Source organism: Triticum urartu, chromosome 4, assembly GCF_003073215.2.
Source record: "Triticum urartu cultivar G1812 chromosome 4, Tu2.1, whole genome shotgun sequence".
NCBI classification, from domain to species: domain Eukaryota; kingdom Viridiplantae; phylum Streptophyta; class Magnoliopsida; order Poales; family Poaceae; genus Triticum; species Triticum urartu.
In genome coordinates this window covers 179,414,516-179,438,213 of record NC_053025.1, presented here as the reverse complement: position 1 = coordinate 179,438,213, position 23,698 = coordinate 179,414,516, and the positions used below count along the sequence as shown (strand labels likewise).

General features: G+C 48.5%; 1 pseudogene; it reads right to left on the bottom strand.

Moving 5' to 3' along the window:
- Nucleotides 1-11,066: 11,066 nt before the first annotated feature.
- Nucleotides 11,067-12,650, bottom strand: LOC125554675 (annotated as a pseudogene).
- Nucleotides 12,651-23,698: the final 11,048 nt, after the last annotated feature.

The window sequence follows — 23,698 nt, the reverse complement described above, 5'->3', positions numbered from 1 at the left end:
GGTGTCAAAACCGGCGGATCTCGGGTAGGGGGTCCCGAACTGTGTGTCTAGGCCGGATGGTAACAGGAGGCAGGGGACACGATGTTTTACCCAGGTTCGGGCCCTCTTGATGGAGGTAAAACCCTACGTCCTGCTTGATTAATATTGATGATATGGTTAGTACAAGAGTAGATCTACCACGAGATCAGAGAGGCTAAACCCTAGAAGCTAGCCTATGGTATGATTGTATGTTATGGTTGTTGTCCTACGGACTAAAACCATCTGGTTTATATAGACACCGGAGAGGGTTAGGGTTACACAAGGTCGGTTACAAAGGAGGAGATATTCATATCCGTATTGCCTAGCTTGTCTTCCACGCCAAGTAGAGTCCCATCCGGACACGAGACGAAGTCTTCAATCTTGTATCTTCATAGTCTAACAGTCCGGCCAATGGAGATAGTCCGGCTGTCCGGAGACCCCCTAATCCAGGACTCCCTCAGTAGCCCCCGAACTAGGCTTCAATGACGATGAGTCCGGTGCGCAGTATTGTCTTCGGCATTGCAAGGCGGCTTCCTCCCCAAATTCTATGTACCTGTCAAAATAATGTCCGGTTTCTTGTGAATGTTTGTACCCCTCGGCTTCTACGCCCAATAATGGCCACTCTCCACGTGTCGAGCGAATGTGAAGAGCCAGGGTGTTTTCACATTTACCCCCTAGCTGTGTGAATGAGCCGCCTATTTAAAAAGACGAGGATTCAGATCCAAATCACACCATCCTCCCTTGGCGAGCCTTCATCGGAGCGTACCCGACAGAGATCCATTCCATCATGGCCGGTCGACGCAGCTCCTCCTCTCGCACCCTTAGCTCCAAGCCCGGAGATTGGGAAAGATGTTCCGTCCCGCACAGCAAATTAGTGATGCTTCAGTCCAAGGGATTTCTTCCCCCAGCGTACATGGTCCCGGTTCGAGCCGGGCTTGCCACCTATAATGGCGGAGAGCAAGCGGAGAGCCTTCCCAATCCCTCCAAGGGAGAGCGGGTATGCCTTGTCCCTTATTTGGTAAGAGGGCTCGGATTCCCAATTCATCCGTTTCTCCGGGGGCTCCTGGTGTTCCACGGCCTCTAGTTGCACAACCTTACGCCTGCTTCTGTGCTGCATATCGCAGGATTCGTAGCCCTTTGCGAGTTGTTTTTGGGCTGTGAGGCTCATTTCGCTCTGTGGAAGAAGTTTTTCTGTCTTGTGCCCCGTTCTCAGAAGGGGTCAATATGTCAAGTGGGCGGAGCCGAAGTGTGGCGTATTGCCGGGACCGGATACCTGTCCGGGACCCCAAAGAAGACGTCCGAAGACTGGCCTTCAGAATGGTTTTATATAGAAGACGCCCCCTCCCGGATCCTATTCGGATCGGCCTTCCTGAGTTCGACAACGCCCCTTTGAAGAAGCGCTGGAGCTGGCGTCCACGGAGCTCCCTGGAGGAAGATGACAGGGATATTCTTTACCTGATGAGCCGGATAAGTTTTTTAGCTCGATCCGGATTGACCATGATCGAGGTCATGGCTACATGCATCATGCGGGGGGTGCAGCCGCTTCAGTATAGAGGCCACCCCATGTGGGATTTCAACGGGAAGGATGACGCCACCCGCCACGGCCGTAAAGGGCCGGGATTGGCTGCTGATCTAATAAAGATCTTATCCACTTTGTACAAGGGAGAAGAGGAGGAATTCCTTCGTGTTAACCCGCAGGGCGGATTTTCTATGTACAATCCTCCGAGCTGGGTAAGCAGAGACTTTTTATCGCCCATCCATTTCGTATTCCCGTAGTTAAGTATTCATTCCAGCGATTTCATTGCAGGAGCTGCGCCAGGCTGTAAAGGAGATAAACAGCCTTCCTCCACAACCCGAGGACCATGGAGGGTCCCTTGACCCGGCCTCCCAGGAGGATCCGGACATATCTGTGGAGCTGATCGATGGGGTATTTTACCAATCAAGTAATGACAATGCTTTGGTGGCCATTACGGCCGATTACCCTGGGCTAGTTCCAGCCTCACAGGTGACTGAGACCGAAGTCCCAGCAGTTCAAAAAGGGATCCGTCCTTGCGTGTTTTTGATCGCCGTATAACAGCCGTGTTTTGCAGGGGAGGTCCTCGAGGCCGAAGGCCGAGCCTGCGGCGACTGGCCAAAAAGGGGCCGTGAGGCCAGGCAGGCTGAAAAGACCCGCAGTCCGGATTGAGACACCGGCGCAGCGGTATGGCGTGCCGTCCTTATTACAAGCCATTATTCTTTGAGGCATATTAACGCCCACGCCTTCTTTTCAGGAAAAAGAGCGCTCGCCGGACTATACCCGGACAGGCTACCAACCGCGCCTCCACAAGCCAGGCTCCAAGGCCGGATTCGGAGGCGGGAACGAATACAGGGCGTGCGCCGGGTGCTCCTCCGACAGAGGATGCGGATAAACTATCCGCCACCCATTCCGAGGTGGAAAGTGCCATGAACCACAGGCGTCACCGGACTGTTCTTTGTGACGCTTGTTTCTCCCAAGAGGCATTGGATGCTTTCAACTCGGGAGACGCGCACCTCCATGCCGCTCAAAATGGTCTAGCCAGAGCCACGGAGCAGTATGTAAAAGACACACGGGTGAGAAAATTTGATGATTATATATATCAGTAGCCCCTGAGACTTGAAACAGTTAGGATAACTGATTTAAGGATCTTTTGTTATGCAAGTTCTTACAGAAAAGAATACTCAACTGTCCCAGGAGCTGGAAGTGTGCAAAGCCCAACTTCAGGCCGCACTGGCCGCGGCAGGGGAGCCCAAAGAGATCCCCTCTGGTAACATATCCTTTGAATGATAAGTATCATATAGAATTCGGTGTGTATGCAGATCTGACGATAAAATTGCAGATGACGCTGGAGTAAATCTGGATATGCAACAGCTCATACGCCAGCTGAAGGCCGGTGAGAGCGTGCTTACGAGGATGAGGCAGGAGAAAAATGATCTCCAAGATGCCAACACCAAGCTGGGCATGGAACTACAAGATGTTTGCGCCCAACTATCGGATTCTGTTAAGGAAAATTGGCGGCTTTGACGCGGCATATTTAGTAAGTGCTTGAACGAACTTTGAAAAAGAGTTCGGCGAGGAAGCTGGTTGATAGAGTTATGTCTATAGGTATGCTAACAGGTCGTCCTGCCGAGGAAATGCCCGGTTCAACGGGTGACCTTCTTCCCGAGCTCTCACAGCTGCACGAACGAGTTCAGCAGGTGATGCGAGGCATCGCCCAGGCCTTGTGGCCATCCGTCTCCATACCCGAAGGCCTTGGAGAGCTTGCATAAAAGCTGAAGGGAGCACGGCGACGCTTCCGATTATGGAAGATATCGGCCTGCCGTCAGGGCGCCAGGGAAGCCTGGGCAATGGTGAAGACACGGTACACAAAGGCTGACCTGAACCACATGGCCGAAGTCGGACCTGTGGGGCCTAATGGGAAGGAGATCCATGTGAGCTTAGTGTATGGCCAAGTAGAATTGGCCGCAAAGTATTCTCAACAGGACTGTAGACTAGACAGCCTATTGGATGGTATTGAAGAGGAATTCAACCAGTCAAATTGACTATGTAATTTTAAAGTGACATGTATAATGCCTTCTAGCCGGATTGTAGATCATTTGTCGTGGCGGACCTTTTCGCTTCAACCTCGGGACCCGACAGTCCGGAGTGTATCCGAATACCCTCTCGGTTATGTAAGAACCGGGGCATGCGTGGAGACCAGGCGTAGGGGTCATTAGTGCTTTATCAGACAAGTGCCCAACTAGTTATGTTATATTACATGGGTAGTAAGAAACATCTTCCGGGGAGAATAGTTCCGTTAAGGGTTCCTTTCCCTGGGTAAGCATGCCCTAAAGTGCATGTCCGGACTGCGATAAGAAGCACAGAAAAATCATCTGGGGCAGATATGAATAATAAAAGTCATCTTTTGTTCACCGACCAAATATTCCCTTAAGAACGCTAGCTTTCGGCTTCACCCAGTCTGAGGTACACGTCCGGCTGACTCGGCGGTAACAATCCCAGAGGTGCTCCCCTTATGCCCTAGCCGAATTAACGGGAACGTAGGGCATAAATACAAGAGCCAGGCAACCCAGCTTGGCCAAAACTTAAGTCATATCGATGCATATAATGGTGAAAAAGGTACATGCGGAAGTATAACACATGTGTTGGGCGTGAGGCCCAGGAAAATAACTTAAGCTTATGTGAAAGAAGCCCCCAGGTATGAAGAGTGCGGCCAGCACATCTGTAATGTATGAGTGAGGCGCAAGGTGACCCTTGAAGGCCTAAAGAAATAAAAGAAAGAAAGGGAAACAGGACAGATGATGCATATGCAGAAAATGGATAAAGGGAGGGGACTAACATAGAGTCCGGTGCTAGGCGTAGAATCTTCGAAGCCTGGCTGCGTTCCATGGGTTCGTCTCGAGTCGACTAGTCGATGCATCCCGTAGCCGGTACGCTCCACCGGTCAGAACTTGGTCGATAATGAAGGGACCTTCCCATTTGGGCTCGAGCTTGTTCTTTTTCTTATCCGGCAGTCATAGAACTAGTTCGCCAACGTTATAAGTTTTGGCCCGTACTTCTCTGCTTTGGTATCTGCGAGCCTGTTGCTGGTAAAATGCGGAACGGGCTTTGGCTACATCGCGCTCTTCCTCCAGGGTGTCCAGACTGTCCTGCCGATCGAGATTGACTTCTCTTTCTTCGTACATGCACACTCGAGGGGAGTCATGAATTATGTCACAGGGCAGGACTGCCTCTGCGCCGTACACCATAAAAAATGGTGTATATCCGGTACTACGATTTGGCGTGGTCCGCAGCCCCCAGAGTATGGAGTCGAGCTCCTCTACCCAATGCGTGTCAGACTCCGTTAAGGAGCGCACTAATCTAGGTTTAATGCCACTCATTATAAGACCATTTGCTTGTTCGACTTGACCGTTGGTTTGTGGGTGATAGACTGAAGCATAATCGAGTTTGATGCCCATTTTGCTGCACCAGAGTTTTACCTTGTTAGCCATAAAGTTCATGCCGTTATCAGTGATGATGCTGTGGGGGACGCCGTAACGGTGTACAAACCCGGATATGAAATCTATCACCGGTCCGGATTCAACTATTTAAACCGGTTTAGCCTCTATCCATTTGGTGAATTTATCCACCATGACCAATAAGTATTTTTTTTCTTGTGGGTTCCCCCTTTAAGGGGTCCAACCATGTCAAGCCCCCAGACCACGAAGGGCCATGTAATGGGGATTGTTCGGAGGGCGGTGGGTGGCATGTGGCTTTGATTTGCAAAGAGCTGGCAACCGGCGCAACGTTGGACCAAGTCCTGTGCATCTGCCCGGGCCGTTAGCCAATAGAATCATGTACGTAAGGCCTTGCTTACAAGAGCCCGGGCTGCGGCGTGATGACCGCCGAATCCGGCGTGAATTTCTGCCAAAAGGTTCCGCCCTTCCTCTTCGGAGATGCACCTTTGAAGGACTCCGGTAGCGCTTTTTTGTACAATTCTCCCTCATGGACCCTGTAGGCCTTGGATCGCCGCACTATGCAGTGTGCCTCATTTTGGCCCTCCGGAAGTTCCTGTCTAGTTAGGTAGGCCAGGAATGGTTCTGTCCACGGGGCAATAATGGCCATTATTTCGTGGGCTGATTGTGTTATTTCGGTGGCGGAGCCTCTGATTGTGTCAAAGAGTTCGGTATCGGGTATTTTGGTCGGGCCCGGACTGTTGTTACTGGTGTCCCCTTCCCATGCTACGGATGGCTTGAAGAGCCGTTCCAGAAATATGTTGGGAGGTACCGCGTCGCGTTTTGCGCCGATGCGGGCGAGGATATCCGCCGCCTGACTGTTTTCCCAAGCCACATGGTGAAATTCGAGCCCCTCGAACCGAGCTGACATTTTTAGGACGACATTGCGATAAGCTGCCATTTTCGGATCCTTGGCATCAAAGTCTCCATTTATTTGGGATATCACGAGGTTCGAATCCCTGCGCACCTCTAGGCATTGAATGCCCATGGATATTGCCATCCGGAGACCATGTAGAAGGGCCTCATATTCGGCTGCGTTGTTGGAGTCTGTATACATTATCTGTAGTACGTATTGAACGGTATCTCCTGTTGGGGACGTCAAAACGACGCCAGCCCCCAGACCAGCCAACATTTTGGAGCCGTCAAAGTGCATGATCCAGTTTGAATATGTGCCGTACTCTTTAGGGAGTTCGGCTTCCGTCCACTCAACGACGAAGTTAGCCAAAACTTGCGACTTGATAGATCCCCGTGGCTTGTAAGTTATGTCGAACGGGAGGAGCTCAATGGCCCATTTGGCAATTCGGCCCGTCGCGTCGTGATTGTTTATAATATCGTTAAGTGGTACTTCCGAGGCTACCATTATCGAACACTCTTGAAAGTAGTGTCGCAGCTTCCGGGATGCCATAAATACCGCGTACGCTATCTTTTGATAATGCGGGTACCATGATTTGCATGGAGTAAGGACAGTGGACACATAGTAAACCGGCTTTTGAAGGGGGAATTTGTGTCCGTCCACTTCTCGCTCGACGACGAGCACTGCGCTTACTACTTGATGAGCTGCCGCAATGTATAATAGCATTGGTTCGCTAATGTTTGACGCGGCCAGGACTGGGTTTGTTGCCAATATGGCTTTTATTTCGTTGAGTCTGGCCGAGGCGGCATCCGTCCACTCGAAGTGTTCGGTGCGCCGGAGGACGCGATAAAGGGGTAATGCCTTTTCTCCCAAGCGGGAGATAAAGCGGCTTAGAGCCGCCACACATCCAGTCAATTTTTGTATTTGTTTGAGGTCTGTTGGGGTAGCCAACTGTGACAACGCTCGGATTTTGGCAGGATTAGCTTCAATACCTCTACTGGAGACAATGAATCCCAGGAGCTTTCCTGCTGGTACACCAAAAACGCATTTTTCCGGATTGAGCTTGATGTCATATGTTCGGAGGTTGTCGAATGTGAGCCTCAAGTCGTCTACTAGAGTTTCGACATGCTTGGTTTTAACGACCACGTCCTCCACGTATGCCTCCACTGTTTTGCCGATCTGGTTTGCCAGACATGTCTGAATCATGCGCTGATATGTTGCGCCGGCGTTATTGAGCCCGAAGGGCATTGTGTTGAAGCAGAATGGGCCGTATGGTGTGATGAATGCCGTTGCGGCTTGGTCTGGCTCCGCCATTTTAATTTGATGGTAGCCAGAGTATGCGTCGAGGAAACACAATAAATCGTGTCCTGCGGTAGCATCGATGATTTGATCGATGGGGGGGGAGGGGAAGGGATCCTTTGGGCAGGCCTTGTTAAGGTCCTTAAAATCGACGCACAAGCGCCAGGATTTGTCCTTCTTTGGTACCATCACCAGGTTTGCTAGCCAGTCCGGATGTTTTATATCTCTGATGAATCCGGCCTCCAATAGCTTGGCTAGTTCCTCTCCCATGGCTTGTCTCTTAGGCTCAGAGAAACGTCGAAGAGCCTGCTTGACTGGCTTGAATCCTTTTAGGATATTTAAGCTGTGCTCAGCCAGCCTGCGTGGGATTCCTGGCATGTCTGAAGGGTGCCAGGCAAAAATGTCCCAGTTCTCGCGTAGGAACTCTCCCAGTGCGGCGTCGACATCAGGGTTTAATTGTGCCCCGATGGAAGCTATTTTTGTAGGGTCCGTTGGATGGACTTGGAATTTGACTATTTCGTCCGCCGGTTTAAAGGAGGTGGACTTGGATCTTTTATCGAGTATCACATCGTCCCTGTTCACCGTGGAGCGCAGCGCAGTTAGTTCCTCGGCCGCTAGGGCTTCAGATAGTGCCTCGAGGGCTAGTGCGGCTGTCTTATTTTCGGCGTGGAGTGCTATGTCCGGGTCACTAGCAATAGTGATGATTCCGTTGGGCCCGGGCATTTTGAGCTTCATGTACCCGTAATGGGGTATGGCTTGGAAGATTGTAAACGCCTCCCGCCCTAGTAGAGCGTGGTATCCGCTGCTGAACGGGGCCACTTGGAATGTAATTTCTTCGGACCTGTAATTATCCGGCATGCCGAATACCACATATAGTGTGATTTTCCTAGCACAGCGTGCTTCCCGACTGGGACGATTCCTCTAAAGGTTGTGCTACTTTGCTCAATGCGGCTCCAGTCTATTTCCATCTTTTGAAGAGTTTCCTCATAGATGAGGTTTAATCCGCTGCCGCCGTCCATGAGTACCTTGGTGAGTCGAAAGCCGTCCACGATTGGACTGAGGACCAGCGCGGCTGGTGCTCGGGCTATTCGGAATTTGGGTTCGTCACTGGCATTGAAGGTAATAGCCGTGTTACTCCAAGGATTTATTTATGCTATGTGGCAGATTTCGGCCATGCTGCGGAGTGTTCGCTTACGTCTATTATTTGACGCGAAGGTTTCAAAGACCGTTAACACCGTATTGTTGTCCACGGGATGGTGCTCTGTGGTTTTTGGGAGGAGTAGATCCTCACCACTTTTGACCACTTGCCAGAGTATCCAACATGCTCTAAGGCTGTGCGTTGGTATTGCATCCGTTGTACTATGAATTTTGCAGGGTCCATTGAGCCATCCCTCCAGTACGGTTCCTTGCCCCGTAGAGGGCTTTTGCTTTTTGGTAGTTAACCCAGGTGTATTGTGATAATGCACCCTTTTATTTCGGACTGGGTTTGTATTCAGGGCCGGATTATCCCAAAATTTTATTTTGGTTTTCCAGGCGCTTTCCATCGCACAGTACTTCCGTACTATGGACACCAAGTCGGCAAAGCGTGTAATTTCACGGCGACTTATGGCGTTGAGGATTCCCTTGTCCGTGCAATTATTGCAGAAGAATGAAATTCCGTCTTCCTCACGGCAGTCCTTTATCCTGTTCATGACCAGGAGGAATCTGGCCCAGTAATGGTGTACTGTTTCTTCGGGCTCTTGCCTGATTTGGGATAGATCGCGTATGTTTGGGTGGGTGGGTGGAATTGAATCCGAATCCTTACCCAATCTGAGACTCAGGGTGCAAGGAGTTTCTGAACTCGAAAGTTTGGATTCTTGGATGTTTTCCGATAAATCTAGCCCGCTGCCTGATTCTAGGTTCAGGCCTTGAGTGACGTCCTCCCCTCCGCGGGTATCCGGCTTGGAGGGATCGGGAATCCGGACATAGCTAGTCCTTAAGATAGATGAAGGGTTGCCGCATTGTTCCTCCACCACTGCAACGTGATGGGTGACCTGGGGAGAGTTGATCTCTCTCAGATCGGGTTTAGGCCCAATCTGATCGTAGTCTGTAGCGACTCCCAGGGCGGCGATGCGATCCAAGAGCTTGTTCAGGGAAGAGAGCTCCATTGGATCTAACTGCTCGGCGAGTTCCGAGTTGACGTGAAGATTGCTTTCGATGACCCGAGAAGTCATCGTCGACGCAGCGGCCGAACAGGCGGTCATAAGAAAACCACCTAGCCGGAGAGTTTGGCCGATAGCCAAAGCTCCCTCAGCAATAGTGCCGTCTTTAAAGACGGGATGAGACATCTTTCCTGGTGGCGACGGCACAACGGAACTCTCAATGAAAGCACCAATGTCGGTGTCAAAACCGGCGGATCTCGGGTAGGGGGTCCCGAACTGTGCGTCTAGGCCGGATGGTAACAGGAGGCAGGGGGCACGATGTTTTACCCAGGTTCGGGCCCTCTTGATGGAGGTAAAACCCTACGTCCTGCTTGATTAATATTGATGATATGGGTAGTACAAGAGTAGATCTACCACGAGATCAGAGAGGCTAAACCCTAGAAGCTAGCCTATGGTATGATTGTATGTTAAGGTTGTTGTCCTACGGACTAAAACCCTCCGGTTTATATAGACACCGGAGAGGCTTAGGGTTACACAAGGTCGGTTACAAAGGAGGAGATATTCATATCCGTATTGCCTAGCTTGCCTTCCACGCCAAGTAGAGTCCCATCCGGACACGAGACGAAGTCTTCAATCTTGTATCTTCATAGTCTAACAGTCCAGCCAATGGAGATAGTCCGGCTGTCCGGAGACCCCCTAATCCAGGACTCCCTCAGGGGTCCTCGGACAACCGGACTATATACTTTGGCCGGACTGTTGGACTATGAAAATACAAGATTGAAGACTTCGTCCCGTGTCCGGGAGGGACTCTCCTTTGCGTGGAAGGCAAGCTTGGCAATTCGGATATGTAGATCTCCTCCCTTGTAACCGACTCTGTGTAACCCTAGCCCCCTCCGGTGTCTATATAAACCGGAGGGTTTAGTCCGTAGGACAACAACAATCATAATCATAGGCTAGCTTCTAGGGTTTAGCCTCTATGATCTCGTGGTAGATCAATTCTTGTAATACTCACATCATCAAGATCAATCAAGCAGGAAGTAGGGTATTACCTCCATCGTGAGGGCCCGAACCTGGGTAAACATTGTGTCCCCCGCCTCCTGTTACCATCACCCTTAGGCGCACAGTTCGGGACCCCCTACTCGAGATCCGCTGGTTTTGACACCGACAATGGTTGCTTGAGGATTTTGGTGTTTCTATTACTACACCTACTTCCCTTTTGTCAGACAGTACGGGTGCTATCAGTATTGCGCGGGATCATGTGAAACGTGAGCTTACCAAACATATTGGGGTTGATGCTTTCTTTGTGCGCGCTGGTGTTCAGGATCATGTTATTGCTCTTCAGTATGTGCCTTCCGAGTTACAGTTGGCGGACTTCTTCACGAAGGCCCAGACTAGAGTGCAACATGGTTTTTACCTCTCCAAACTCAGTGTTGTGGATCCACCATGAGTTTGAGGAGGGGGGGGGGGTGTTAGAGTTATATTTATGGTGGCCTTTGGCCCTTTGCATTCTGACCTTTGGCCTCCCACTTGTACATGTATATATGATGGCTTTAGCCTCCTGATAATACTAAGTTGCATATTTCCCTAACAAACACCAACCAGGAAGCTTCCAGTCCTTGTAGGGTCACTACAAATTAATTAGTCTATTTCTATGTGACACTGCATTCATTTAGCCAAAGTATCTACAGTTAAGTATTCGAAGAATCTAATAAATGGAAAGAATAGTACTGTGAGAAATATATACTGCATTACCTAAAAAAGTGTGCACCAACAATACAGTCTTGGGACTTTGTTTCCCTCCAATTAGATTAAGATCACAGTATATGTGCAAGTAGAAAGAATGCAATGGGAAGGACATTACTTCTTCACATCCGCAAATTTTTGCTACTTAACTTCACATTTTTCAATAAAAGCCCACAACTATGAGAAATAACAGAATTAATCATACATGGGATATCTTATTTGAGTAGCACATGAATGTACCTTTGATTGTGTCAATCACAGCGTTCAGAAGTTTCTTTCTTGGTTCTTTGAGTAGAACAGGATAGTTACTCAGTACCATTGTAGTAGCAATTCCACAATTCACAAGTCCACCACAAGCCAGGATGGCGACTCTCCTTAATTTCCTAGGCGTCAATACAAAGTTTGTAGCACCAAGAACCTGTCACGTATTTTATATGATTAAGACATTGTGTAATTCCATAGTAACAATTAAGAAAAAAGGCCCTCATACCTCGGATGTTGCACACTGGCCGAGGAATGCATGAAGTAAACTTTTACATGTATTAGAGAAAAGAAGGCCCTGCATTGCATTTGCTTATTTCATTTGCATTAAGGAAGTGAATCAATATTTTTGTAAGCTATACTTCATATTCCTCGTTTAATATACATCATATTCCCCATTAGGAAGTGAATTGATATTTTTGTGAATGCAACAATGCAAGGCTTTGAAAATTGTAAACTATAATCATGATATGGAAAGATAACTACCCTATACGTAATCCTCCATCCTGTGTTTCAGTCCTGCAGCGATGATCTTGAGAGGAAGCAGTTAAGGCAATGGGAAGGAAAATTTGCGTTTCAGTTCTAGAATTTGGATATGCAACAACCATTATATGCGGTGTAGTTATGAAAGGAAACTACCTTTGAGGCAAAGAATAGGGGAAACAGGGAAGTAAAATATACAAGGAAGATGAGTGCAAGCGTAAATTTTACAGAAGTGACTAAGTTGTCTCTTGTGCAAGTGATCATGGTGAGGCTGTAGGGGTCAACATAGTACATATCCCAGTTATTGAGCACGCCATGGGAGTCCTTGAGATGGTTCTTGAACCCAACCAGTGCTTTGCACTGCTGCTGCAGGAAGAATAGACAGAGTTTGGCACAAAACAAATAATCCGAGAAACAAACCTAAAAGAGACAACCATCAAACCTCACTTCTTCTATGCAGCAGCAATGACACCCTCTAAGATTTTGCCACTGCCTCCGGCGCTCAGCCTCTGCTCCTCCAAATGCTGGTGGCACGGGACGCCACCATGGCAGCGGTACCCAATCATGCCCCTGTTCTTATTGGCGTGTCCAGGAATGCCGGCGGTCGTCCGGCACGACGCGGAATCCGGCAGAAGGCTATGCCGCCAGGCACCACGACAACAACCTGTGGTCCCGGTCCCGGTGTGGCCCTCGACCACGGCCACAACAGCGGCCCCGGTGCCGAGAAGCCTCCCAGCAGCGAGTAGTGGCGCCATGAGGCTTATCCCGCATGGCCTCGGCCTCGACGCAACTTCTGTGAAACATCCGCAGGAGTCGTGCCGGCAACAGCCTCCGGCGAGCAGCATGTCGTGTTGTGTTTTTGCTAAGAGAGAGATGGTTGTTCGGCCGTGTTGGGTGTGGCCAGCGGCGGCACGGTGAGGATGGAGCACCGCGAGGAAGGAAGCGAGGTGTGGTAATTTTTTTGGAAGGGGCCGAGGAGGGCATGATGTGCGGGAGAGGGTTATTGAGGACTAACTATAATTTCATAATTACGTGATTCTCATGTCCAAAAATAATACTCTCTGTAATTAAAATGATCTGACTGTCAAACGCTTGATAATAATTTCCATAACTAACATGGTCCTACTGTCCAACTAATGATAGTCTTTATAATTAATGTTATCCTTCCATCCAAAGAATGATACTACCTCCGTCCCGGTGTATAAGTCATTCGCGTAGTTCTAGGTCGATAATTTAACTATCTAAATATGTATTATATGTGACAAAATATATATATTTAGAAAGTACATCCGTGTGGAAATCTAGTGGTATACTTTTCATGACATATAACACATATTTAATTCCTCAAATCGATGACCTAGAACTACGCGAATGACTTATACACCCGGATGGAGGGAGTACTATTCATAATTAATGTGATCCTCTCATCGAATGCTTGATTATACTTTCCAAATTAACTGATCTGCCTAATTAATTGCATGTATCTGGTATTAATGGCTGCGTGCGAATGAACGAAACGACATACGGACTCCTCCATTAGGAGTAGAGATATGGTGGTAAAATGCTCAGAATATAGCAAATATCAATGGCTTACAAGTTCTTACCATGCAGTAGGTGATGACCGGCAACCAACGGTGTCAAATAACTCCAAAGATTGAGAAAGCGATTGCCAGGTGAACGTAAAGATGCATGGTGTAAAATATGAGGAGCTAGGTTGGCTATATATGGTAGTAAAAGATTAGCTATAATCAATTCAGAGATGCAATGTTGAATAAACACTCAACAACGACACTATGCTGGTCCTAGGCTAGACCAGACTAGAGACGCGAGCCTAGAAAATGAGTGTCGGTGTCAAAACCGGCGGATCTCGGGTAGGGGGTCCCGAACTGTGCGTTTAGGGTTGATGGTAACAGGAGACAGGGGACACAATATTTACCCAGGTTCGGGCCCTCTCTATGGAGGTAATACCCTACTTCCCGCTCGATTGATCTTGATGAATATGAGTATTTCAAAAGTTGATCTACCACGAGATCGTAATGGCTAAACCCTAGAAATCTAGCCTGTCTGACTATGATTATGAGGATGTATGTCTACGGACCTAGCCCTCTGGTTTATATAGACACTGGAGGGATCTAGGGTTACATAAGGTCGGTTACAGAGAAAGGAATCTTCATATTTGGTCGCCAAGCTTGCCTTCCACGCTAAGGAGAGTCCCATCCGGACACGGGTAGAGTCTTCAGTCTTTGTATCTTCACAGCCCATCAGTCTGGCCCATGTCTAATAGGCCGGACGCCCGAGGACCCCTTAATCCAGGACCCCCTCAGTAGCCCTGAACCAGACTTCAATGATGAGGTGTCCGGCGCGCAGATAGTCTTCGGCATTGCAAGGCGGGTTCCTCCTCCGATGACTTCAAAGCGATGTATTCAGCTTTCCATTTAATGTCGTACCCCTCGGCTTCCGCACCTTCCTGACTTCAGCTTCCACGTGTCAAGTGAATACAAGAGGTCGGGGTATTTTTGCACATACCACTCTGACCATACAAGAGAGGTGCTTATTTAAAGAGGGAGAATAGATCTCAGATACATTCCACGCCCCGCGGAAAAAATCCTCAGAGCTTGCTAAGCAGAACCACCCCAACATGGCTAACTCTACCAGCTCTTCCTCTCGTCCCCATGGCTCCGAAAAGGGTGATTGGGAGAGATGCTCCGTATCTCACAGTCAGCTGTCGAAGCTACAAAAACAGGGCTTTCTTCCTCCCGTGGATCTAGTCCCCGTACGAGCAGGGCTGACGTCCTTCAATAGCGGGGTTCAGGCGGAGAACTTCCCCAATCCGTCCAGGGCGGAACGAGTATGCTTCGTTTCCTTCTTGCTAAGAGGCATCGGATTTCCAATCCATCCCTTTCTCCGAGGAATTCTCGAGTATTATGGCCTCCAACTACACAATTTCACTCCTGCCTCCATCCTGCACATTGCGGGTTATGTTCCTCTATGTGAGCTATTCCTAGGCTGCGAGGCCCATTTTGATTTATGGAGAAAACTGTTTTGCCTCGTCCCTAGGAGGGTCAATATTTGAAGTGGGAGGAGCCGAAGTGTGGCATATCGCCGGGACCGGATACTTGTCCGGCACGCCGAAGAAGGCTTACTAAGAGTGGCCTTCCGAATGGTTCTATATTGACGACGTCGCTCTTCCTGACCCAGTCCGGATGGGCCTCCCTGAATTTTCAAGCGCTCCGTTTAAGAAACGCCATAACTGGCATCCTCGGAGCCTCGAGGAGGAGGACAGCGCAGAAGTCAGTCAGTTGATGGGCAAGATTAAGATGCTCGCCCAGTCCGGATTGTCAATAATCGAGGTAATGGCGATCTCCATAGTGCGGGGGTCCAGCCACTCCAATACAGAGGGCTTCCCATGTGGCACTATAACAAGGAAGATGACGCCTCATGCTACGGTTGGAAAGGTCCGCAAACCCCCGTCGCTTTGGTCAAAAAAACTGTACAAAGGGGAGAAGGAGGAGTTCACTAGTCTCCAATGTCGAGATGGGTTTTCCATGTATAATCCTCCTAGCCGGGTAAGCTCCAATGCCACCATTTTACTCCTTTCCCTGAATCATTTTCGATGGAAAGTAACCTATCCACTCGCAACAGGAATGGTGGAAGGCTATCGAGGGGATCCATAGCCCCGCTCCGCAGCCGGAGGGTCACAACCGGGACCTTGACCCCGGATTCGAAGAAGATGCAGACATATTTGTGGAGCTCGAGGATGGAGTATTCTATCAGACAAGTTACGATGGTACGGAAGTACCCATCATCGCCGATTACCCCGGCCTCCTCCCTGCTTTGCATGTAAGTAATTTAAAAGACACCTTCTTCGAAAGAGTTTCCTGACTATGCCTCACCCACGACACTATTTTGTGTTCCAAAGGGGAGGCGCTCGACGCAACAACGTGCACCAGAAACGTCTTCGAGGAGAATGGCGCCCGCGCCGATCATATCTTCGAAGAGGAAGGCAAATGATAACATGGCAGAACCCTCGTCAAAGAGGTAAGGTTTTTTCAAGAATACATCTTTTGATCGCCACATCAAATCATGATGCCATTCGCCACATTCTATCAGAAAAAGTATCCGCCGTACTGTGTCCGGGGATCCGGCCGGACGTGCCTCCACTAGTCGGGTTCCTGACCCTGCCCTAAGGACGGGGGCTGACACGGGAGTGGCGTCGAACTGTCCTTCCATAGAGGATTCAGACGATATGTCCGTCACAAACTCTGAAGTGGAGAGCTCCATGAATCATCGTTGTCGGAGGGCCGCTCTTCATGAGCCCGGCTTTTCAAAGGAGGTATTTGATGCCTTTAGCTCGGCCGATGCGTACATCCGAGTTGCTCGGGATGGGCTTGCTAGAGCCACGGACCAGCATCTGAAAGATATGCGGGTAAGCATATATTTAATAATCATACACTAGTAGCCCCCGACACTTAAAGCAGTTGATACAACTGATTTAAGGATCATTGTATAACCAGGTGCTTACGGAGAAGAACAACCTGTTATCTTAGGAACTAGAAAAGTATCGGACCCAGCTAACTGCTGCCAATGCCGAACTGGAGAAATCCAAGAAGGCGTTTCCTGGTAATGTCCCCCCATTGAGAAAACATAATGGTATACTAATAATGCTAACACGGTTGCTCACCTCTTGGACAAACTCAAGCCCAAGTGGGAAGGTCCATTCATCATTAGATCAACTGCAAGAGCAACTGAAAGCCTCTCAAGGTGGAGAACGAGAAGCCAAAAAACTACTAGCCGCGGGCGAGCGTGTGCTAACAAAAGTCGTGATGGAGAAAAACAAGCTCCAAGATTCCAATACCCAACTGGGCGAGGAACTGAAAGATGTTTGGGCCCAGCTTGCTGACTCCGTAAAGGAGAATAAAAGGCTGCGAGGCGGCATATTCAATATGTGGTCGAACTTACCTTCGAATAATTCGGAGATAGAGGGGACTGACAGAGTTATGTCTGCAGGTATACTGACCGGTAGTCCCGAAGAGGAGATGTCCGGATTCTCGAGCGATATGCTACAAGAGCTGTCGCAAGTGCACGAGCAGGCTTGGCAGGCGATGCAAAGTGTTGCCAAGGCCTTATGGCCATCTGCCTCCCCTCCGGGAAAGATGGAGGAGCTTATACAACTATTCAAGGGAGCGCGACGACCCTTTAGATTGTTGGAGATATCAGCCTGCCGGGAAGGTGCACGAGAGGCCTGGGCCATGGTGAAAACACGGTATACCAAGCTTTATCCGAATCATATGGCTCGGGTCGGACCTCTAGGGTCAGATGGAAAAGAAGTTCCTGTTAATTTTTGGTATATGACCAAGTAGAAGTAGCCGCCAAGTATTCCCAGCAGGATTGTAAGTTAGACAGCCTGCTGGACAGTATAGAGGAGGAAAATTTTGAGTCCAAGTGACTATGTACTTTCCTTGACATATGTAACTCTAGCTGAACTAGAAAACGATTGTCATGGCAGACCTTTTCACTTTGACCTCTGGACCCGAAGGTGCGGAGTGTTTCCGAATACCCGAGCGGTAAAATAGACCGGGGTATGCGTGGAAACCAGGCATAGGGGTCATAGTTGCTTGAACAGACAAGTTGTATCCGGCTAGTTATGTTATATTACAGTATGATTGTAAGAAACATCTTCCAGAGAGAATAGTTCCGTTAAGGGTTCCTTTCCCTGGGTGTGCATGCGTTAAAATGCATGTCCGAACTGTGATTGGAAAAAATCGCAGTATACGTAACATCTGGGGGTTCACCATGGGGTGAATGCAAAAACATCTTTAATCCACCGACCGAATATTCCCTTAAGAACGCTAGCTTTCGGCTTCACCCAGCATGAGGTACACATCTGGATGACCTGACAGTAACAATCGCAGAGGTGCTCCCTTTATGCCCTAGCCAAACTAACGGGAACGTAGGCATAAGCACAGGAGCCAGGCAACCCAGCTTGGCCAAAACTTAAGTCATATCGATGCATATAATGGCGAAGAAAAGGTACATATGGGAAAAATGCATATGTGATGAGCTTGATGCTCGAAAATAAGAATAAGCTTCTGTTCGGGAAGCCCCCAGGTATAATGGATGTACATGTTCGAGGATGTGTACATCACAGGTGCACGGTTTAGCCGTGCAAAAGCTTTAAGGCTTAGAGAAAAAAAGGAAGAACGAAAAGGGAGGAAAAAATAAAGGAAACAACATGGAGAAGGAGATAAACAAATAGTTCGGCGCTAGGCATAGAATCTTCGGAGTCTGGTCGTGTTCCAGGGGTTCAGCTCTAGGCTATTGTCTGATGCAGCACGCTGGCGATACGCTCCTCTAGTGAGAACTTCGTCAATGATGAATGGACCTTCCCACTTGGGCTTGAGTTTGTCCTTTTTCTTCTATGGCAAGCATAGAACGAGTTCGCCAACATTATAAGTCTTGGCCCATACTTCTCTGCTTTGATATTTGCGGGCATATTGTTGATAAAATGTGGAACGGGCTTTTGCAACATCACGCTCTTCCTCCAGGGCATCTAGGCCATCCTGCCAATCAAGCTCGGCCTCTCTCTTCATACATGCACACTCGAGGTGAGTCATGAATAATATCGTAGGGCAACACAGCCTCCGCGCCGTACACCATGAAGAAAGGTGTATATCTAGTAGTGCGGTTGGGCGTGGTCCGTAGCCCCCAGAGTACGGAGTCAAGCTCCTTGAGCCAGTGTTTGTCCGATTCTCTCAAAGACCGCACTAGTCTGGGTTCAATGCCGCTCATAATAAGACCATTGGGCCGTTCGACTTGACCGTTTGTTTGTGGGTGGTAGACAGAGGCATAATCGAGCTTAATGCCTAGATTAGCACACCAAGTTTTCACCTCATCAGCTGTGAAATTGGAGCCGTTATCGGTGATGATGCTATGTGGAACACCATAAAGGTGCACCACGCCGGATATGAATTCTATCACTGGCCCCACCTCGGCCGTTTTAACTGGTTTGGCCTCTATCCACTTAGTGAATTTATCCACCATGACCAGCAGATACTTTCTCTTATGGCTTCCTCCTTTAAGGGGTCCGACCATATCAAGCCCCCAGACCGCGAAAGGCCAAGTGATGGGGATTGTTTGTAGAGCGGTGGGGGGCATATGGCTTTGGTTGGCGAAGAGCTAGGATTCGACGCAACGTTGGACGAGGTCCTGTGCATATGCTCAGGCCGTCGGCCAGTAAAAACCTGTATGGAAGGCCTTGCTAACAAGGGCCCGAGCTGTGGCGTGGTGACGCCGAGACCGGCATGAATTTCAGCCAAGAGCTGCCGCCCCTCTTCCTTTGAGATACATCTTTGAAGGACTCCGGTAGCGCTTTTCTTGTAGAGCTCTCCATCGTGAACCTTGTAGGCCTTCGAACGCCGGACAATGCGGCAAGCCTCATTCTGATCCTCCGGGACTTCTCTCCTATTAAGGTAGGCCAAGAAGGGTTCGGTCCATGGGGCTGCCATGATGAGATGCCAACGGTGTTATTTCGGTGGCTGAGCCCCCGATGATATCGTTGTGTTCGGAATCTAGGGTTGTGTTCGGATCCGGACTGGTGTTGCCGCTCTCCCCTTCCCACACCACGGACGGCTTAAAAAGCCTTTCTAGAAAGATGTTAGGTGGGACGGGTCGCGCTTAGCACCGATGCGAGCAAGGACGTCCGCCGCTTGATTACTTTCTCGATCCACATGATGAAACTCGAGACCCTCGAACCGAGCCAAAATTTTTAGGATGGCGTAGCGATAAGCCGCCATCTTCGTATCTTTGGCATCAAAATCTCCATTTATTTGAGATACTGCGAGGTTTGAGTCCCCCGCACTTCCAGGCATTGTATGCCCATGGAGACAGCCATCCGGAGACCATGCAATAAGGCCTCGTATTCGGCTGCGTTATTGGAGTCTGTGTATAATATTTGGAGCACATACTGGACTAGGTCTCCAGTGGGGGACATTAAAACGACGCCCGCTCCTAATCCTGCTAGCATTTTGGAACCATCGAAATACATAACCCAGCTGGAACATGTGCCGTACTCTTTAGGGAGTTCGGCTTGTGTCCATTCGGCGACGAAGTCCGCCAGTACTTGGGATTTGATGGCTCGACGCGGTTTGTATGTTATGTCAAATGGAAGGAGCTCAATGGCCCATTTGTCTATCCGGCCCGTAGCATCGCGGTTGTTTATTATGTCATTGAGTGGTACTTTGGAAGCTACCGTGATAGAACATTCTTGGAAGTAGTGCCATAGCTTCCGGGATGCCATGAAGACCGCGTATGCTATCTTTTTATAATGAGAGTACCGTGATTTGCATGGTGTGAGGACAGTGGATACGTAGTATACCGACTTCTGAAGCGGGAACTTGTGTCCGTCCCGCTCTCGCTCAACGACGAGCACGACGCTCACCACCTGGTGTGTTGCCGATATGTATAATAACATGGGCTTGCCGACGTTCGGCGCGGCCAGGATTGGGTTGCTCGCAAGAAGGGTTTTTATTTCTTCCAATCCGGCTGTTGCCGCATCCGTCCACTCGAAGTGATCAGTGCGTCGGAGGAGGCGATATAGTGGCAATGCCTTTTCTCCCAATCTGGAGATAAAGCGGCTTAGAGCTGCCACACATCCTGCGAGTTTTTGGACCTGTTTAAGGTCCGTTGGCGTAGCCAATTGTGACAAAGCTCGGATTTTGGCTGGATTTGCTTCAATTCCTCTATTGGAAACGATGAAGCCTAGTAGCTTTCCAGCAGGGACGCCGAAAACACACTTTTCCGGATTGAGCTTGATGTCATATGCACGGAGGTTGTGGAATGTGAGACATAGATCGTCTATTAGTGAATGGACGTGCCTAATTTTAATGACGACGTCATCCACGTATGCTTCAATTGTCTTGCCGATCTGTTTCTCCAGGCATGTTTGAATCATGCGTTGGTAGGTGGCCCCGACGTTTTTGAGCCCGAAGGGCACGGTGTTGAAGCAGAATGGCCCATATGGGGTAATGAATGACGTTGCGGCTTGATCAGACTCCTTCATTTTGATTTGATGGTATCCGGAATATGCGTCGAGGTAGCACAGTGAGTCGTGTCCTGCGGTGGCATCAATGATTTGGTTGATGCGGGGGAGGGGGAAGGGATCCTTAAGGCAGGCCTTATTGAGGTCTTTAAAATCAACGCACAGGCGCTAGGATTTATCCTTCTTTGGCACCATCACCAGGTTTGCTAGCCAGTCCGGATGTTTTATTTATCTAATGAATCCGTCCTCGATTAGCTTGGCTAGCTCCTCCCCCATAGCTTGATGCTTGGGTTTGAAAAAGCGCCGTTGTGTTTGCTTGACCGGTTTATATCCCTTCAATATATTGAGGCTGTGTTCGGCCAATCTGCGTGGGATTCCTGGCATATCCGAGGGGTGCCAGGCGAATATATCCCAGTTCTCGCGCAGAAACTCTTGTAGCGCGGTGTCGACCATTGGGTCTAGTTGTGCCCCGATAGATGCTGCCTTCTTGGGGTCCGTTGGATGGACTTGGAATTTGACTATTTCTTCTGCTGGTTTGAAGGAGGTGGATTTGGGTCGTTGATACGCCTCCAACGTATCTATAATTTTTGATTGCTCCATGCTATATTATCTACTGTTTTGGACATTATTGGGCTTTATTATCCATTTTTATATTATTTTTGGGACTAACCTATTAACCGGAGGCCCAACCCAGAATTGCTGTTTTTTTTGCCTATTTTAGGGTTTCGAAGAAAAGGAATATCAAACAGAGTCCAAATGGAATGAAACCTTCGGGAACGTGATTTTCTCACCGAACATGATCCAGGAGACTTGGACCCTATGTCAAGAAATAAAGGAGGAGGCCATGAGGTAGGGGGGCGCGCCTACCCCCCAGGCGCGCCCTCCACCCTCGCGCCCCACTGTTGCTCCACCGACGTACTCCTTCCTCCTATATATACCTACGTACCCCCAAACGATCAGAGAGGGAGCCAAAACCCTAGTTCCACTGCCGTAACTCCCTGTATCCACGAGATCCCATCTTGGGGCCTGTTCCGGAGCTCCGCCGGAGGAGGCATCCATCACGGAGGGCTTCTACATCAACACCATAGCCTCTCCGATGAAGTGTGAGTAGTTTAACTCAGACCTTCGGGTCCATAGTTATTAGCTAGATGGCTTCTTCTCTCTTTTTGTATCTCAATACAATGTTCTCCCCCTCTCTTGTGGAGATCTATTCGATGTGATCTTCTTTTTGCGGTGTGTTTGTTGAGACCGATGAATTGTGGGTTTATGATCAAGATTATCTATGAACAATATTTGAAGCTTCTCTGAATTCTTTTATGTATGATTGGTTATCTTGGCAAGTCTCTTCGAATTATCAGTTTGGTTTGGCCTACTAGATTGATCTTACTTGCAATGGGAGAAGTGCTTAGCTTTGGGTTCAATCTTGTAGTGTCCTTTCCCAGTGACAGTAGGGGAAGCAAGGCACGTATTGTATTGTTGCCATCGAGGATAACAAGATGTTTTTTTTATCATATTGCATGAATTTATCCCTCTACATCATGACATCTTGCTTAAGGTGTTACTCTGTTTTCATGAACTTAATACTCTAGATGCATGCTGGATAGAGGTCGATGAGTGGAGTAATAGTAGTAGATCCAGGCAGGAGTCGGTCTACTTGTCTCGGACGTGATGCCTATATACATGATCATACCTAGATATTCTCATAACTATGCTCAATTCTGTCAATTGCTCAACAGTAATTCGTTCACCCATCGTAAAATACTTATGCTCTTGAGAGAAGCCACTAGTGAAACCTATGGCCCCGGGGTCTATCTTCATCATATTAGTCTTCCAATACTTAGTTATTTCCTTTGATTTTTTACTTTGATTTTATTTTACTTTGCATCTTTATCACAAAAATACCAAAAATATTATCCTATCATATCTATCAGATCTCACTCTCGTAAGTGACCGTGAAGGGATTGACAACCCCTTATCGCGTTGGTTGCGAGGAGTTATTTTTTTGTGCAGGTACAAGGGACTCGCGCGTAGCCTCCTACTGGATTGATACGTTGGTTCTCAAAAACTGAGGGAAATACTTACGCTACTTTGCTGCATCATCCTTTCCTCTTCAAGGAAATCCAACGCAGTGCTCAAGAGGTAGCAAGAAGATTTCTGGCGCCATTGCCGGGGAGTCTACGCAAAAGTCAAACATACCAAGTACCCATCACAACCCTTATCTCCCGCATTACATTATTTGCCATTTGCCTCTCGTTTTCCTCTCCCCCACTTCACCCTTGCCGTTTTATTCACCCTCTCTCTCTATCCTCCCTCTCTTTCTCTATTTGCCTCTTTTTGCCCGTTTCTTGCTTGCTTGTGTGTTGGATTGCTTGCTTGTCACGATGGCTCAAGATAACACTAAATTGCGTGACTTTACCAATACCAACAACAATGATTTTATTAGCACTCCGATTTCTCCTCTTACCGATGCTGAATCTTGTGAAATTAATGCCGCTTTGTTGAATCTTGTCATGAAAGATCCGTTTTCCGGTCTTCCTAGTGAAGATGCCGCTACCCATCTAAATAGCTTTGTTGATTTGTGTGATATGCAAAAGAAGAAAGATGTGGATAATGATATTGTTCAATTGAAGCTATTTCCTTTTTCGCTTAGAGATCGTGCTAAAGCTTGGTTTTCGTCTTTGCCTAAAAATAGTATTGATTCTTGGAACAAGTGCAAAGATGCTTTTATCTCTAAGCATTTTCCTCCCGCTAAGATCATCTCCCTTAGAAATTATATTATGAATTTTAAGCAACTTGATCATGAACATGTTGCACAAGCTTGGGAGAGGGTGAAATTAATGATACATAATTGCCATA